Source organism: Sus scrofa, chromosome 1 (assembly GCF_054392235.1).
Source record: "Sus scrofa isolate SSC_HxYL_T2T_F1_AM1 chromosome 1, Sscrofa_HxYL_maternal_Yorkshire_Landrace_v2.0, whole genome shotgun sequence".
NCBI lineage: Eukaryota > Metazoa > Chordata > Mammalia > Artiodactyla > Suidae > Sus > Sus scrofa.
Window position 1 is genome coordinate 88,275,284 of NC_139383.1, and position 16,929 is coordinate 88,292,212.

The window sequence follows — 16,929 nt, forward strand, 5'->3', positions numbered from 1 at the left end:
CTGAATTTGGGTCTGAAAGCCTCTCCAATTTAATGAGATGCCAAGAGAGCTATTAATAACAGAGGGCTGAACACCACAGTGAAGCGTGGATGCTGCCTTCTTAAACTAACAGGAAAAGAACAGCTTTTTAATTGGATGGGATGCTGTTTTGCTAGTCACCAGGAAAAAAAAATTTATGCCTTGGCAGCAAAATACATCATGTCCAAACCAATGATAAAGAATGAAATAGAAAATTCTCCTTTCCTCTCTGTAGTGACTATAGAAAATCATATGCAGTCATTCAGGTTACAGGTGTTTATCCATGTTCACGAGGCACAGAGCAGTGCGCTAGACGTGAGGATATACTTTACTTTTATATCCCTCTAATGCCTGTAGAAACCAAGTTGATGACAATCTCAAGCAAAAAAAAAAAAAAAAAAAAAAAAAAAAAAAAAATCTGTTTTCCACTTCCTTGCAAAGCCTACAAGTGATCTAGACTTCTGGGGCAGGATTTTACAGAAGGAAGCAATATTTGCATTGACTAAAGGTCATATACAGTTTTACTTGAAATATAAAGAGATTTCATTTTATCCTAAAAATATTCCAACCCCATAAACATCCTAATCAGAGGGCTTCTCACGTGAGGCAGATGTTGGGATTACAGAATGGCCCATATAACATCTCTAGGAATGCTACACAGTATAAGGAAAATGTCCTTTAAACATGTATAATTACGTACATAATTAGATACATAAAAAGATAAAATACTTTGATAATTAGTACATATTTCCTTTGAGATGTTGCACTTTAATAAAAATAATGTTCAGAATTTCATTGTCATGAAAATTCTTTCATTATAATTAAGGAGGCATTTGTGGATTCAAATCAAAATTCCTCAGATATAAATAAAGATATTTACTGATATTGCTTAAAAAATGGCAGCGCTATAGCCTTGAAATTAGTGTAAAGATATCATTTATACATAAAAGCTCAATAAAATAAAGAATACGAATAGAGCTATCATTCTTACAAACAGGAAATTTTATACCATACTGCCTAATGGATTCTAGATTCAGGTAAAGTGAATTAATTCAAAGTACATGCTTTTAGTTAAATGATCTGCCTAAGACTGAAAAGACTGAATGCCAAGATATTGAAAACTATTTTCTTTTTTTTTTTTTTTTTTTGGTCTTTTTGCCATTTCTTGGGCCACTTCCGCGGCATATGGAGGTTCCCAGGCTAGGGGTCGTATCAGAGCTGTAGCTGCCAGCCTACGCCAGAGCCACAGCAACGCGGGATCTGAGCCTCATCTGCAACCTACACCATAGCTCACGGCAATGCCGGATCCTTAACCCACTGAGCAAGGCCAGGGATCGAACCTGAAACCTCATGGTTCCTAGTCGGATTCGTTAACCACTGCGCCACGAGAGGAACTCCGAAAACTATTTTCAATACAATAAAATAGAAAGCTATATTGTACAAGTTATAATTAGAACTCATAAATAAATTGGTAAGATTTTTAATCCATATGGTATTGAGAGTTCATGTTTGCATTGTCCCCTGATCTCTTGGTTCCAATCACAGAACAAGGACAGAGAAAGTAAATGAGGTTAACATCTCAGTATACCAAAAGTATAAATGGAAAACAAAAACACAAACTGTGGGCTTGCTGAGCCTGGGTCTGGAAGTGGTGTCAGGGACAGGAGAGTTTAACTCTGCAGAACAAAGGTCTAAAAGTGACCCACAAGAGCCCAGGAACAAGAGGTGTTCACTATTTGAAATCAGGGCTAAGATGCAAATAAAAAGAGGCTAAAAAGAACTGGGGTTGTTTGCTGCCTGGGTCTCCGGCTGCTGTAAAGCTGCATTCTAAGAGAGACATTAATAAATAGATTGCCTTACAGCCAGAGCCTACATCAACTCCCCAGTATAACTAGGGGTCAAGAATGAGATCTGGGGAGTTCCTGTCGTGGCTCAGCAAAAATGAATCTGAATAGCATCCATGAGGTTTGATCCCTGGCCTCACTCAGTGGGTTAAAGATCTCAAATGGCCCTGAACTGTGGGGTAGGTTGCAGACACAGCTTGGATCTGGCATTTCTATGGCTGTGATGTAGGCTGGCTTCTACAGCTCCGATTCTACCTCCTGCCTGGGAACCTCCACATGCCATGGGTACAGTCCTAAAAAGACAAAAAAAAAAAAAAAAAAAAAAAAAAGAGAGAGAGAGAGAGAGATCTGGGAGTTCCTATTGTGGCTCAGTGGGTTAAGAACCTGACTAGTGTCCATGAGGATTTGAGTTCAGTCCTTGGCCTCACTCAGTGGGTTAAGGATCCAACATTGCCACAAGCTGCAGGGTAGGTTGCAGATGAAACTCGAATCTGGTGTTGCAGTGGCTGTGGTGTGGGCTGGCAGCTGCAGCTCCGATTCAGCTCCTAGGCCAGGAATATCCATATGCTGCAGGTGCAGCCATAAAAAGGCAAAAAGAAAAGAATGAGATCCATAGGGGCCAGATGAAGTCAACAAAGTAAACAGCCGATGTCATAGAAAGTTCTTAGACTTATTAAAAGTTTATGTGTCCAGAACTGCTCTTAGTGACTTAAACGTACTACCTTGTTTCATCCTAATATTCTTTATGGGGAGTCCATCCATGATCCTACATTCAAAATGAATCTTCCAAGAAAAATTTCAAAACATGTTAGAAAAATAAATACAGAGTGAACAATGTTTTGTCTGTCTAGATAGGATTAAAACCATAGATTGATGTGAAAATAACTTTGTCGTTTAAGATTTCTTCCTTTCCCTTAGACAAAAAAATTAAGGCAAATATATTTTTAAATACATGTATAAATAGAAATACAGGAATCAATGCAACAAGAGCACCTGTTAAATATAAAAGGAACTTATTTAAAAAATCCTATAAAGGATAGATATGCTCAAGCATATTTTAGAGATAAGCTAAAATATATGTATAGATATAAAATATATTCTATATAATACATATGTATATAATATATACATGTTACATGATATAGAATAATGTATATTATTGTATATACACATAGCATACTGTAACTATATCATGGTATTATATATATATCGACATATATTACATATATATGTTAATGATAGATAAACTATTTTCAAAGGTATTTTGTTATATATGAATATATACATGAATCCTTCAGGACTAAGAATTGTAGGGTATCATAGATACTCTCTATTGAAACTAAAAGACATAAAAGACAAGGAAAACTTACCTTAGAGGGTAATATAGGGAAAAGGGATTACCTAAAAATGAAGGACAATTAGATGGATAGCAGTATTTCATTTGCATTTTATATTCCAGGAAGCAATGGAATAAAATACTCCAAGTGCTGAGAAAAAATGACTATCACCTATAATATATCCAGCAAAAGATACATTGAAGAATAAGAGCAGAAAGTAATAGTTGACCTCTACATAAAGCTAGAGAAAATAAATGGGATGAGATTAAGAACAAATATTTTGGGAGTTCCCACTGTGACTCAGCAGGTTAAAACACCAGCATTGTGTCTGTGAGGAAGTGGGTTTGATCCCTGGCCTTGTTCAGTGGGTTAAGGATCCTGCATTGCCACAAGCTGCAGCATAGGTCACAGATGTAGCTTGGATCTGGTGTTGCTGTTGCTGTGGCTGTGGCGCAGGCCTCAGCTGTAGCTCTGATTCAACCCCTAGGTTGAGAACTTATGTATGTGACAGGTGCAGCCATAAAAAGAAAACAAACAAACAAACAAAAAACCAAATACACTTTAGCTGGATTGCAGGCTGAGAATATGGGTTCTGCTACTTAATTAGCTATGTAAGCTTGGGCAAGTTACTTAACCTTTCTGATTCTCTATTTCTTATCTATAAAATGAGGATGATGTACACTATGGTATTGTTAAGAGGATTAAGTAATATTGGCATAGCACTTAGAGTGCTGAACAATGCATAATTACAATGCTATGTGATATATATGGTGAATGTGTATGTGGATGCATATGTACACATATTTATATATACATATGATGTATATATGATAAATTTAACTTGTTAAAGGTAAAAATTATGCTTTTTCTGAAAACAAGTGAAAAGTCCAAGGTAATGTTACATAACAGTAAAACAATGGAAAATGTAACAGTGAGCAACAGTATTGCAAAGTGGTTATGAGCACAGAAAATAGAACCCCCTGGCCTGGATTCAAATCCTGATTTCCATCTCACTGATTGTATAACACTGAAGAAATCGATTAATCCCTCTGTCTTATTTTCTTCATGGAACAAACGAATGGTAATAAGAACAGTAACACAGACCTCATTACTGTAAAGATTTAATACAGTTAATATGACATATGTCTGGCATACATAGCAATATAATGCTACAGGTTATTTTATGCAGCATTTAAAATAAATATGTTGCGGAGTTCCCATCATGGCTCAGTGGAAACAAATCCGTATCCATGAGGATGCAGTTTCCATCCTTGGCCTCACTCAGTGGGTTAAGGATCCAGTGTTGCTATGAGCTGTGGTGTAGGTCACAGACACGGCTGGGATCCCCCATTGCTGTGGCTGTGGTATAGGGTGGCAGCTACAGCTCTGACCCCTAGCCCGGGAATCTCCACATACCATGGGTGTGGCCCTAAAAAAGACAAAAACATTTTTTTGTTATGTCTACAGCTATTACATGAATAAAACCAAAATCATAATGTTAAATGAATGAAAGGCACATTGTAGAGTAATACACAAACGATTTTTTATTGTTGAAAATAATTTTAGATTTCTTGATTGTATATTGTTGTACTCATATGAAGTAACATTATATAAACAAATGCTGATTGAGGAGAAAAAGACATAGGATATGAAGGAGTAAAAGAAGACTATAAATTTTTATTTCCTAGAAAAAGATAATGAAGCAAATAAAGCAACCTGCTCTATATTTGTTAATACTAAGTAATGGATGTTTTTTGCTCATTATATTTCTGTAATTTATGAATATGAAAATAACTTATTTTAAAATTATCAAATAAAATGAAATGTTCTTTGTTTTTCTGTACTCTAAACAGTTTAATAATATAGATTGTGGAGTTCCTGTCATGGCACAGCAGAAACGAATCCTACTATGACCCATGAGGTTGCAGGTTTGATCCCTGGCCTCACTCAGTGGGTTAAGGATCCGGCATCGCTGTGAGCTGTGGTGTAGGTCACAGATGTGGCTCGGATCTGGTGGTGCTGTGGCACTGGTGCAGGCCAGTGGCAACAGCTCTGATGAGACCCCTAGCTTGGGAACCTCCATATGCCACGGGTACAGCCCTAAAAGGATTAAAAAAAAAAGACAAATAATAATAATAATATAGGTTGTTAGAACACTTCTATAAAATAATCTGGGTTTGGCCTGCTGCATATAAAAGTTCCCAGGCTTGGCATCCAATCAGAGCTGCAGCTGCAAGCCTACACCACAGCCATAGCAACACCAGATCCAAGCCACATCTGCAACCCATACCACACCTTGCAGCAACACCAGATCCTTAACCCACTGAGTGAGGCCAGAGATTTAACCTCCATCCTCGTGGACACTATGTCAGGTTCTTAACCCACTCAGCCACAACAGGAACACCTCCCATATTTTTCAGTAGTAGTTCTTTCCTTGTAAATTTCATGTGTATTTCAATGTGTGTGAGCATAATTAAAATAAGATTTCTTAGTCACAGTGCTATTACAAAGAGACTTGGCAAAAGGATGTAAATTTGTCTTTTTCTGATAATTTGCATAGTCTTGGTGAATAAATATATTTGTTCATCTTAGATCAATGTTGTAAAATGTTAAACAATGGCACATAGAAAAGAGGCCAGTCTATGGTTTATGCTGTCTAAATAACTTATGTACTATTTTTATACTTATTAGCATTATTATCCTCATTGTAATTGATATTAACTCATTTTTATGTTTGATTCCCAGAAAACAAATTGGAGCTCTTAATTTGATATACCACAATGCAGAAAGAATGCATAAAAGAGAAGTTGGGAAGAGGAGTTAGTCTCTGTGGGAGTTCAAGATCTGGTATACCAGCATTCAGACCTTGTACAGAATGTAAGTTTAGTCCTTGTGCCTGAACTAAGAGCCAGCAAATCAGGTTTCTGAGGTGGCAGAGCCCAGCACTACACTCCCTAACTTGACAGAATCACTAAGCTCATGGGAGAGCTATAAAAAATGGATGGAGAGTCATTTCCAGGTAAAATCTTAATTTCCCCTCTGACCTCTCATAAAATTTATTTTATAAAACTCCTGTATCCCACCTTCTATAATGTCAGATTTCTCTCAGATTTTGGTAGAATTTAGTTAATAAGTTGCCTTTAAAATATTTAGAGGAGTTCCCGTCGTGGCACAGTGGTTAACGAATCCGACTAGGAACCATGAGGTTGCGGGTTCGGTCCCTGCCCTTGCTCAGTGGGTTAACGATCCGGCTTTGCCGTGAGCTGTGGTGTAGGTTGCAGACGCGGCTCGGATCCCGCGTTGCTGTGGCTCTGGCATAGGCCGGTGGCTACAGCTCCGATTCAACCCCTAGCCTGGGAACCTCCATATGCCGAGGGAGCGGCCCAAGAAATAGCAACAATAACAACAACAACAACAACAACAAATAAATAAAATAAAATATTTAGAAAAATGTCAATTAGTCCATAACTATAGAATAACAATGTGAAAGAGTAAAAATCCTGATCATAAAGTTTTAGAATTATACTCATTATATTTATGTAGTCTTTCAGAATAAATAGAATTACAGTTAAATTTAATCTGTACCAGAGTTCCCATTGTGGCTCAGAGGTAACAAACTCTACAAGTATCCATGAGGACGTGGGCTCAATCTCTGGCCTTGCTCAGTGGGATAGGGATCAGGCATTGCTGTGAGCTATGGTGTAGGTCCCAGATGTGGCTCTGATCCAGCATTGCTGTGGCTATGGTGTAGGCTGGCAGCTGCATCTCCAATTTAACCCTTAGCCTGGGAACCTCCATACACCGTGGGTGCAGCCCTAAAAAGAAAGAAAGAAAGAAAAAAAAAAAAAAAAAAAAACAAAAACCAAAAAACAAAAACCTTGAAATAGGAATGGCAAATAAATAAATCACTGATCAAACTTTACAGGCTGATCTTGCTTATTTAGGGGAGGTTCCTAGCCTTCAATTCAGAAGCCTGTGAAGGTCTCTGCCCTGAGGACAACGTTTGCTGAAGGCAATTGATATGAGAAAGGCTGTATTTTTCCATTAACTCAAATTCTTCTTTTACCTTTATGTTATCTATGAAGAAGAGCTGTATTAAAATAAATTTAACAGTTCAAAGATGATTAGAGAGGGTACCTAATTTAATGCAGAGAGAAAATGCTTTTAAGTACATTTATGGAGTTTCGAAGCACACATTTAAAATCGAGCAATTGAAAGACTAATTAGAAGTCATCCTTATCTTTTCACTAAAGCATGAGCCATCAATTAAGCATGGTTCAGGATCTTTTTAGCTTATTCCTAGCTTTATCTTTTAGTGTTTTCAAGTCGCTTTACCTCCCATGTGCCTCCATAGCTGTTAGTTTGTGAGTATTAGTTTACATTACATGCCTGTACCCTCTGACAGCTTCTGTCTTACTCAGATTCATGCTCCCCAAACTCAGCATGGTGCCTGAGGTACAAAGGTAGGCATAATGTAAATATTTATTTTTTTTTTTAGGTCCACACTAGGCAGCATATGGAAGTTACCAGGCTAGGGGTCCAATCTGGCCTTAAATTTAATCCATTTTGAGGGTTTTTTGTTTGTTTTGTTTTGTTTGTCTTTTGTCTTTTTAGGGCCACACTCATAGTGTATGGAGGTTCCCAGGCTAGTGGTGGAATCGGAGCTACAGCTGCTGGCTTATACCACAGCCGCTGCAATGCCAGATCCGAGCTGCGTCTGCCACCTACACCACAGCTCATGGCAACACTGGATCCTTAACCCACTGAGTGAGGCCAGGTATGGAACCTGCATCCTCATGGATCCTAGTTGGATTCATTACTGCTAAGACATGATGGCACTCTCTTTTAAAAAAATTTTCTTGGCGTATAGTTGACCTACAATATTGTATTAGTTTCAGGTGTACAGCAAAGTGAATCACTCATACACAAATATATGCCCACTCTTTTCTCTTATTTAGGTTATTACAAACTATTTAGTAGATTTTCCTGTGCTATACAGTAGGTTCTCATTAATCATCTATTTTATATGTTATTACCACCCTCCCAATTCTTCCCTCCCCCCAACAGTTTCCCCTGTGGTAACTATAGGATTGGTTTTGAAATCTGTGTTTGTTTCTTTTTTTAAGAAAAAAGTTATTTTGAATGATTTTACATAGATTCCCACCAACAGTGTAGAAGGGTTCCCTTTTCTTCACAGCCTCTACAGCATTTATTGTTTGTAGATTTTTTGATTATGGCCATTCTGACTAGTATGAGGTGATACCTCATTATAGTTTTGATTTGCATTTCTCTAATAATTAGTGATGTTGAGCATCTTTTCCTGTGTTTTTTGGCCATTGTCTGTCTTGTTCGGAGAAATACCTACTGAGCAGAACTAGAACAAACTATTTTACAATTTGTATGGAAACACAGAAGACTTTGAATAGACAAAGCAATATTTAAAAAGAAAAACGGAACTGGAAGAATCAGGATCCCTGACTTCAGTCTGTCCTACAAAGCTACAGTTACCAAAGCAATATGGTACTAGCACAAGAACAGAAATATAGATAATTGGAACAGGATAGAAAGCCCAAAAAATAAACCCAAGCACTTACGGTCAACTAATCTATTACCAAAGAGGCCAGAACTTATGGCGGAGGAAAGAGAGTGTCTTCAACAATGGTGCTGGGAAAAGTGGACAGCTACATGTAAAATAATGAAATTGGAACATTCTCTAATACCACACACACAAACACACACACAAAGGAGTTCCCATTGTGGCTCAGTGGTTAACAAACCTGACTAGTATCCATGGGGACACAGGTTCGATCCCTGGCCTGTCTTGGTGAGTTAAGGATACAGCTCACAGACACGGCTCAGATCCCAAGTTGCTGTGGCTGTGGCATAGGCTGGTGACTGTAGCCCAATTGGACCCCTAGCCTGGGAACCTCCATACATTGCAGGTGCAGCCCTAAAAAGACAAAAGACAAAAAAACAAAACAAAACAAAACAAAAAAAGAACAAAAGCAAAAACCTCAAAATGGATTAAAGACTTAAATTTAAGGTCAGATTCCATAAAACTCCTAGAGAAAAACATATGCAGAACCCTCTTTGATCCACCTCCTAGAATAATGGAAATAAAAACAAAAATAAACCAGTGGGACGTAATTAAATTTAAAAAGATTTTAGTCCTTTCTCAAACATTCGGTTCACTTCTATGAAGCTATTTCAACATACTCTTGTTTTAAGTAAGAATTTCTGAGAAAAATTGCAACGATAAAATAAATTTTAAAGTCTATTGCAATTGTTTGACTAATATATACACTTAGCACATAACCATTCTGGGATTTTTTTTTTTTTTTTTTTGTCTTTTGTCTTTTTAGGGCCGCACCTGCGGCATATGGAGATTCCTAGGCTCGGGGGTCTAATCGGAGCTGTTGCTGCTGGCCTAAGCTAGAGCCACAGCAACACCAGATCCGAGCCACATCTGTGACCTATACCACAGATCACAGCAATGCCGGATCCTTAACCCACTGAGTGAGGCCAGGGATCAAATCCACAACCTCATGGTTCCTCGTCAGATTCGTTTCTGCTGCACCACGATGGGAACTCCCCATTCTGGGATTTTAAAGCTTGACTTTCCATTATTGTCCCAGGTGATAAAAAAGGGACACACTGACCTCAAAGTTTTAACTCTTGAATATCACTGGTTTCTTCACTTATCAAAATTTAGCAGAAATAGTTGCAATATTCACATAAGACACCCAGGCTTTTTCTTGACTCCTAAAAATTGAAAGGTCACATACGAAGTTCTGGTTTCTGGTAATGGTCGAGTAGCTTAGTATGCAACGAGTAATAAACTCTGAACAAAATATTAAAAAGGAACTGTTTAAAAAACTTAACAGAGGTAAAAGCTAAGGAGGATAGGACCAATAAGAGTCCATATAGATGTTCCCTCAGGGAGTCCCCCAGACCACAGAGCATAATACTTACCTACAAACTCACTGCCTTATTGGGTTGAAGGGTGAGTACTTGGATTTCAGGACTATCACAGAGCCTGGAAAATTAGGGAGGTGGTGTCTCAGAAAGGGGGGACAGCACAGACAGGAAACCCTAAAAATCTCCATTCAAACTCTTTGCTCACACTGGATGGAGTTAGGGGCTGGGAGAGACCAAGAAGCCAGAGGGAAAACAATATGTAGAAGATAGAAAGTATTGAACAAAGATGTTAATAGCTTCATAGAGAAAGAAAGAGTTTGGAGTTTAATCCTTCTTAGAGAGGCTCAGTGAATGCTCCAAGCTTTTCACTCATGCTGCAAAGGCTTTCAACCCAGGACTAAAGAATTCAGGCACAAAGGCAAATCTATCAGATACTGTGGAAGGATCTTGGGAAGAGGGGAGAGCATGGAAATGCCAGCTGAGAAATATAGCTTTCCAATTTTTTCTGAAACTTTAGAAGTAGGTTCTGAAAACTTCAGTGATTTTTATATCAAACTAAGGAAAAATTCTAGAATGAATTATTAGATACTTCAAATGGATTGCATACTATACAAGGGACTCATTTTACACTCCTCAGACACTCACTAGCATCATTCTAAGTCCAATTGTATAACTTTTATAGTAAATTTGGTAATACCTGAAAATTATTTTTAAAAAGGGCTCACAAATTCCCCTTCTAGAACATTTCCAACAATAACAGTCTCCTAAGTTGTGTACAGATGTGTATACAAGGATGCTTATTGAAAATTTTTTGTAGTAAAATATTGTAAAGAATCTAAAACTCACCAATCAATACATGTGTCAGACTTCCAGTCAGAAACAGACTGCTCACTCCAATTGGGTAACTTGGGAATTTAATGAAGGAACAATTTAAAAATGTGTTGGCAAGGTGTTATCAAAGTATGGGGGAATGGTAACAGCAAGAATGTTACCTACTCTCTGCCTGAAGAAGATGGATATGGAGGGTCCCCAGAAGACAAAGGGAGAAGGTCACCTTTACAGGAGATAGGACCTTGGCTCAAGGGAGGTAGCCAGCCCAAGACAAACCTTAAGAGAGAGAAGGGCAGCTTTCCCCTCTCTTTCCAGTGTGTTGCTGGTGTGTTGCTTATGGCTCAACCAAACTGGAAATTGAATGGTAAGGGAGCCTATGGACAACATAGTCCACGCATCCCAGCCTCCCAGGAGAAGGGTAGTGAGTACATCTGGAAAGGCAAATAGAAGATATATATACCATACATAAATTATAACACAACCTGCATTATTCCATTACAATAAATCAGTGTATTTAAAGTAAAAAAGGAGTTCCCGTGGTGGCGCAGTGGTTAACGAATCTGACTAAGAACCATGAGGTTGCGGGTTCATTCCCTGGCCTCTCTCAGTGGGTTAAGGATCCAGCATTGCCGTAAGCTGTGGTGTAGGTCACAGACGCGGCTCGGATCCCGCATTGCTGTGGCTCTGGCACAGGCCGGCAGTTACAGCTCCAATTTGACCCCTAGCCTGGGAACCTCCATATGCCATGGAAGCAGCCCTAGAAAAGGCAAAAAGACAAATAATAATAATAATAATAAAGTAAAAAAAAAAAGGCCATTGGTTAAACAGGATAAAGGTATTGGGTATTTTGGTGGGTGCACCCATAAGTGGTTGGATGGATGATGGATGGTATAAAATCTTCTCTCTCTATCCAAATGCATAGCTTAGGGTACAACTGCTTCTCTATGTAGTGTAGTTGAATACAAATATAAAATGGAATATATCTGAAAATATATACACCAACTATTAATAGTGTTACTTCCAGGGAATTGTAGTGTATGAGCTTTGGAGAGTTTGAAAGTCTTTTGTGGTTTATAGTTGTGTAATTTTAATTTTTATAGGGAGAACATATTACTTTTATCATTTTTTAAAGACAGTTAAAAGGAGATAACCTAGGGTACAAGGGAAAAAATTTAAGAAAGTCATGCTTTCCAGGATCATGCAAAATTTCTATAAGATATTATCATCTCATTTAACTTTTATACAGGCTTACTAATATTGCAGATGAGAGAAATGTGACAGCTGGAAAAAAGTGTGTTTTAGCTGATCATACACCTGAGGATGTTTGATCTTCAAACCTGAGTGACATCTTTGATGGTGTACTCTGTCTTCTGCCCTGTTTTGATCACTTCTATATCAATGACATATCATGTTATTAAATGACATGGTGACTCAGACACAGCATGGAGCAAGATATGTCCTTTGGTGACTGAATGAAGAGCCAAAAACATACTAACAAATAGAACAAAAAACCAATAACATAATTCATCATCTGAAGTAAATGTAAGGTCCCAAACTTGAAATAAAACAAAATTACCTCCATATGTCCAGGATCAAGTAAACATGGCTTAGTGGCAGTGTTTTAACTTGAATCAATTCAATAATGTCAACAGTATGATACAGTTCATTACAAAACTCAGTTGATCAACACTGCATTTATAAAATAGTAGTTGCCAGGAGATGGGATTAAGATGGCGAAATAGAAGGACTGGAGCTCAAATTCTCTCCTAAAAACAATAAAATTCATAACTAAAGACTGAGCACACTTCACCAAAATGGACTGGAAACCTTAAAAAAGATACCCTGCTCCAGAAGAAAAAGAGGAGGCCACATCAAGAGGTAGGAGGGGCGATTTCATGATATAAACAACCCCATACCTCCTGGGTGGGAAGCTCCATAGATTGGAAACTAACTGGTTCACAGAGACTCACCTACAGGAGTGAGAGTTCTGAGCCACACATCAAACTCTCACGTGTGGGGACCTGGCACAGGGAGAAAGAGCCCTGGAGTATCTGTCATTGAAGGCCAGTGGGGCTTGTGCGCAAGAGCTCCATGGGACTTGGGGAAATGGAGACCCCATTCTTAAAAGGTGTATGCAGACTTTCACGTGCACTGAGTCCCAGGGCAAAGCAAAGTCTCCAAGGGAATCTGGGTCAAACCTGACTGCAGTTCTTGGAGGACATCCTGGGAAAACAGGGGTGAATGTGGCTTGTTGTGAGGGAAGGACATTGAAAGCAAAGCTCTTGGGAATATTCAGCATCTGTGCCTTTCTCTGGAGGTGGCCATTTTGGGAAAATCTGGCCTCACCGGTCAGCCAGCCGCTGAGAAGCCCCAGGGCAAACAACAACCCAGGTGGGGTCACAGCCCCACCCCTCAGTAAACAGGCAACCTAAAGACCCCTCAGGCACACAGCTGCCTCTAATCCCATCCAGAGACTAAGCCCCACCCACCAGAGGGATTAGAATCGGCTCCTCCTACCAGGAGGCAGGCATCATCCCCTCCCATCAGGAAGCCTACAGCAAACCCCAGTACCAACTTCAGCCACAAGGGGGACAGACACCAGAAGTAAGAGAGGCTATTATAACTCTGTTATCTGTAAGAAGGTCACCACACCAAAAACCTATAAAAATGAAAAGACAGAGAACTATAACTCAGATGAGGGAGAAAGAAAAAAACCCAGAAAAACAGCTAAGTGATCAGGAGATTCTCAGCCTCCAGGAATAAGACTTTAAGACTGTTGATGCTGAAGAAGATACAAGACATTGGAAATAAACTGGAGGCAAAGACGGATAACTTACAGGAAAAACTGACCAAAGAGATACAAGATATAAAACTTAAACAAGAAGAGATGCAAAATACAATAACTGAAATAAAAAATTCACTAGAAGCAGCTAACAGCAGAATACAGGAGGCAGAAGAACAAATAAGCGAGGTGGAGGACAGATTAGTGGAAATTACGGATGCAGAACAGAAAAGAGAAAAAAGATTGAAAACAAATGAAGAGAGTCTCAGAGAACTCTGGGACAACATGAAACACACCAGCATCCGTATTATAGGGGTGCCAGAAGGAGAACAGAGAGAGAAGGGGACAGAAAAAATATTCCAAGAGATAATAGCCAAAAACTTCCCTAACATGGGGAAGGAATCACTCATTCAAATCCAGGAGGCACAACGAGCACCATACAAAGTAAACCCAAGGAGGAACACCCCAAGACACATACTAATCAAGCTGACCAAAATTAAAGACAAAGAGAAAATCTTGAAAGCAGCTAGGGAAAAGAAACAAATCACATACAAGGGGACCCCGATAAGGCTATCGGCAGATTTTTCAACAGTAACTCTGCAGGCCAGAAGGGAGTGGCATGATATACTCAACGTAATGAAAGGAAAAAACCTCCAACCAAGATTACTCTACCCAGCAAGGCTCTCCTTCAGATTTGAAGGAGAAATCAAAACCTTCTCAGATAAGCAAAACTGAGAGAATTCAGCAACAATAAATCAGCCTTACAACAAATACTAAAGGAACTTCTATAGGCAGAAAAGAACAAGAGAAGAAGGAAAGGAAAAAGAGCAGCAAAAACAAATCCAAAGTAATTAATAAAATGGCAATAAGAACAAATTTTAAATATCTACGCACACAACACAGGTTCACCACAATATATAAGGCAACTGCTAACAACCTGAAAAGAAGAAATTGACAATAACACAATCATAGTGGGGGAATTTAACACCCCACTTACAGCAATGGACACATCAACCTGACAGAAAATCAATAAGGAAACACAAACCCTGAATGAAGCATTAAACCAGATGGACTTAATAGATATTTATAGGACATTTCATCCAAAAGCAACAGAATACACATTCTTCTCAAGTGCACAGGGAACATTCTCTGGGATTGATCACATACTGGGCTACAAATCCAACCTCAGTAACTTCAAGAAAATTTAAATCATATCAATCATCTTCTCCAATCACAATGCTATACTACTGGAAATCAACAACAAGAAAAAAACTGCAAAAAACACAAACACGTGGAGACTCAACAACATGCTACTAAACAACCAATGGATCACTGAAGAAATCAAAGAGGAAATTAAAAAATACCTAGCAGCAAATGACAATGAAGATACAACCCTCCAAAACCTATGGGATGCAAAAAAAGCTGTTCTAAGAGGAAAGTTTATAGGAATACAAGCCCACTCAGGAAACAAGAAAAATCCCAAGAACCTAACTTTACATCTAAAGCAGCTTGAGAGAGAAGAACAGACAAGACCTAAAGTTAGTAGAAGGAAAGGAATCATAAAGATCAGAGCAGAAATCAATGAACTAGAAACAAGGAAAACCATAGAAAAGATCAATGAAATGAAAAGCTGGTTCTTTGAAAAGATCAACAAAATTGATAAACCCCTAGCCAGACCTATCAAGCAAAAAAGAGAGAGGACTCAAATCAATAAAATTAGAAATGCAAATGGAGAAGTAACAACGGACACCACAGAAATACAAAGGATCATAAGAGACTACTATATGCAACTATATGCCAATAAAATGGAAAACCTAGAAGAAATGGACAAGTTCTTAGAAAAGTACAATCTTCCACGACTAAAACAAGATGAAATAGAAAAGATGAATGGACCCATCACAAGAACTGAAATTGAAACTGTGATTAAAAAACTTCCAACAAACAAAAGTCCAGGACCATGTGGCTTCACAGGTAAATTCTATCAAACATTTAGAGAAGAGCTAACACCTATCCTTATGAAACTATTTCAAAAAACTGCAGAGGAAGGGATACTCCCAAACTCATTCTATGAGGCCACTGTCACCCTGGTACCAAAACCAGACAAAGACTCCACTAATAAAGAAAACTACAGGCCAATTTCACTGATGAACATCGATGCAAAAATCCTCAACAAAATACTAGCAAACCACATCCAACAATATATAAAAGGATTGTACATCATGATCAAGTGGGATTTATCCCAGGGATGCATGTGTTCTTCAATATCCGCAAATCCATCAGTGTGATACACCACATTAACAAACTGAAGAATAAAAACCATATGATCCTCTCAATAGAAGTGGAAAAAGCCTTTGACAAAATCCAACACCTATTTCTGATAAAAACCCTTCAGGAAGTGAGCATAATGGGAACCTACCTCAACATGATAAAGGCCATATATGACAAAGCCACAGCGAACATCATTCTCAATGGTGAAAAGCTGAAAGACTTCCCACTGAGATCAGGAACAAGACAAGGATATCTTTTCTCACCACTACTCTTCAAAGTAGTTTTTGAAGTCCTAGCTGCAGCAATCAGAGAAGTAAAAGAAATAAAAGGAATCCAAATTGGAAAGGAAGAAGTAAAACTATTGCTATTTGCAGATGACATGATACTATACCTAGAGAATCCTGAAGACTCTTTGAGAAAACACTTAGAGCTCATCCACGAATTTGGCAAAGTCACAGGATACAAAATCAATACACAGAAATCAATAGCATTTCTATATACTAACAATGAAAAAGCAGAAAAGGGAATTAGGGAAGCAATCCCATTTACCATCACATCCAAAAGAATAAAATACCTAGGAGTAAACCTACCTAAAGAAACAAAAGACCTGTACTCTGAAAACTACAAGCCACTGATGAAAGAAATCAAAGAGGACACAAACAGATGGAAAGATATACCATGCTCGTGGATTGGAAGAGTTAATATTATCAAAATGACTATATTACCCAAAGCAATCTACAGATTCAATGCAATCCCTATCAAATTACCAAGGACATTTTTCACAGAACTTGAACAAAATATTTTAAAGTTCGTTTGGAAGCCCAAAGACCCAGAATAGCCAAAGACATCCTGAAAAAGAGAAATGGAGCTGGAGGAATCAGGCTTCCTGACTTCAGACTATACTACAAAGCAACAGTCATCAAAACTGCAT

The 16,929-nt window shown here is 38.4% G+C and overlaps 1 long non-coding RNA gene across 1 annotated transcript in view; it reads left to right on the top strand.

The window, feature by feature from the left end:
* Positions 1-13,606, top strand: part of LOC106508944 (uncharacterized) — a 768,001-nt gene extending 754,395 nt beyond the window's left edge. Inside the window, exons 19-20 of the long non-coding RNA XR_014807830.1 lie at positions 5,945-6,218; positions 12,195-13,606. This is a non-coding gene — a long non-coding RNA (uncharacterized LOC106508944). The remainder of the gene's footprint in view (positions 1-5,944; positions 6,219-12,194) is intronic.
* The last annotated feature ends 3,323 nt before the right edge of the window (positions 13,607-16,929 follow it).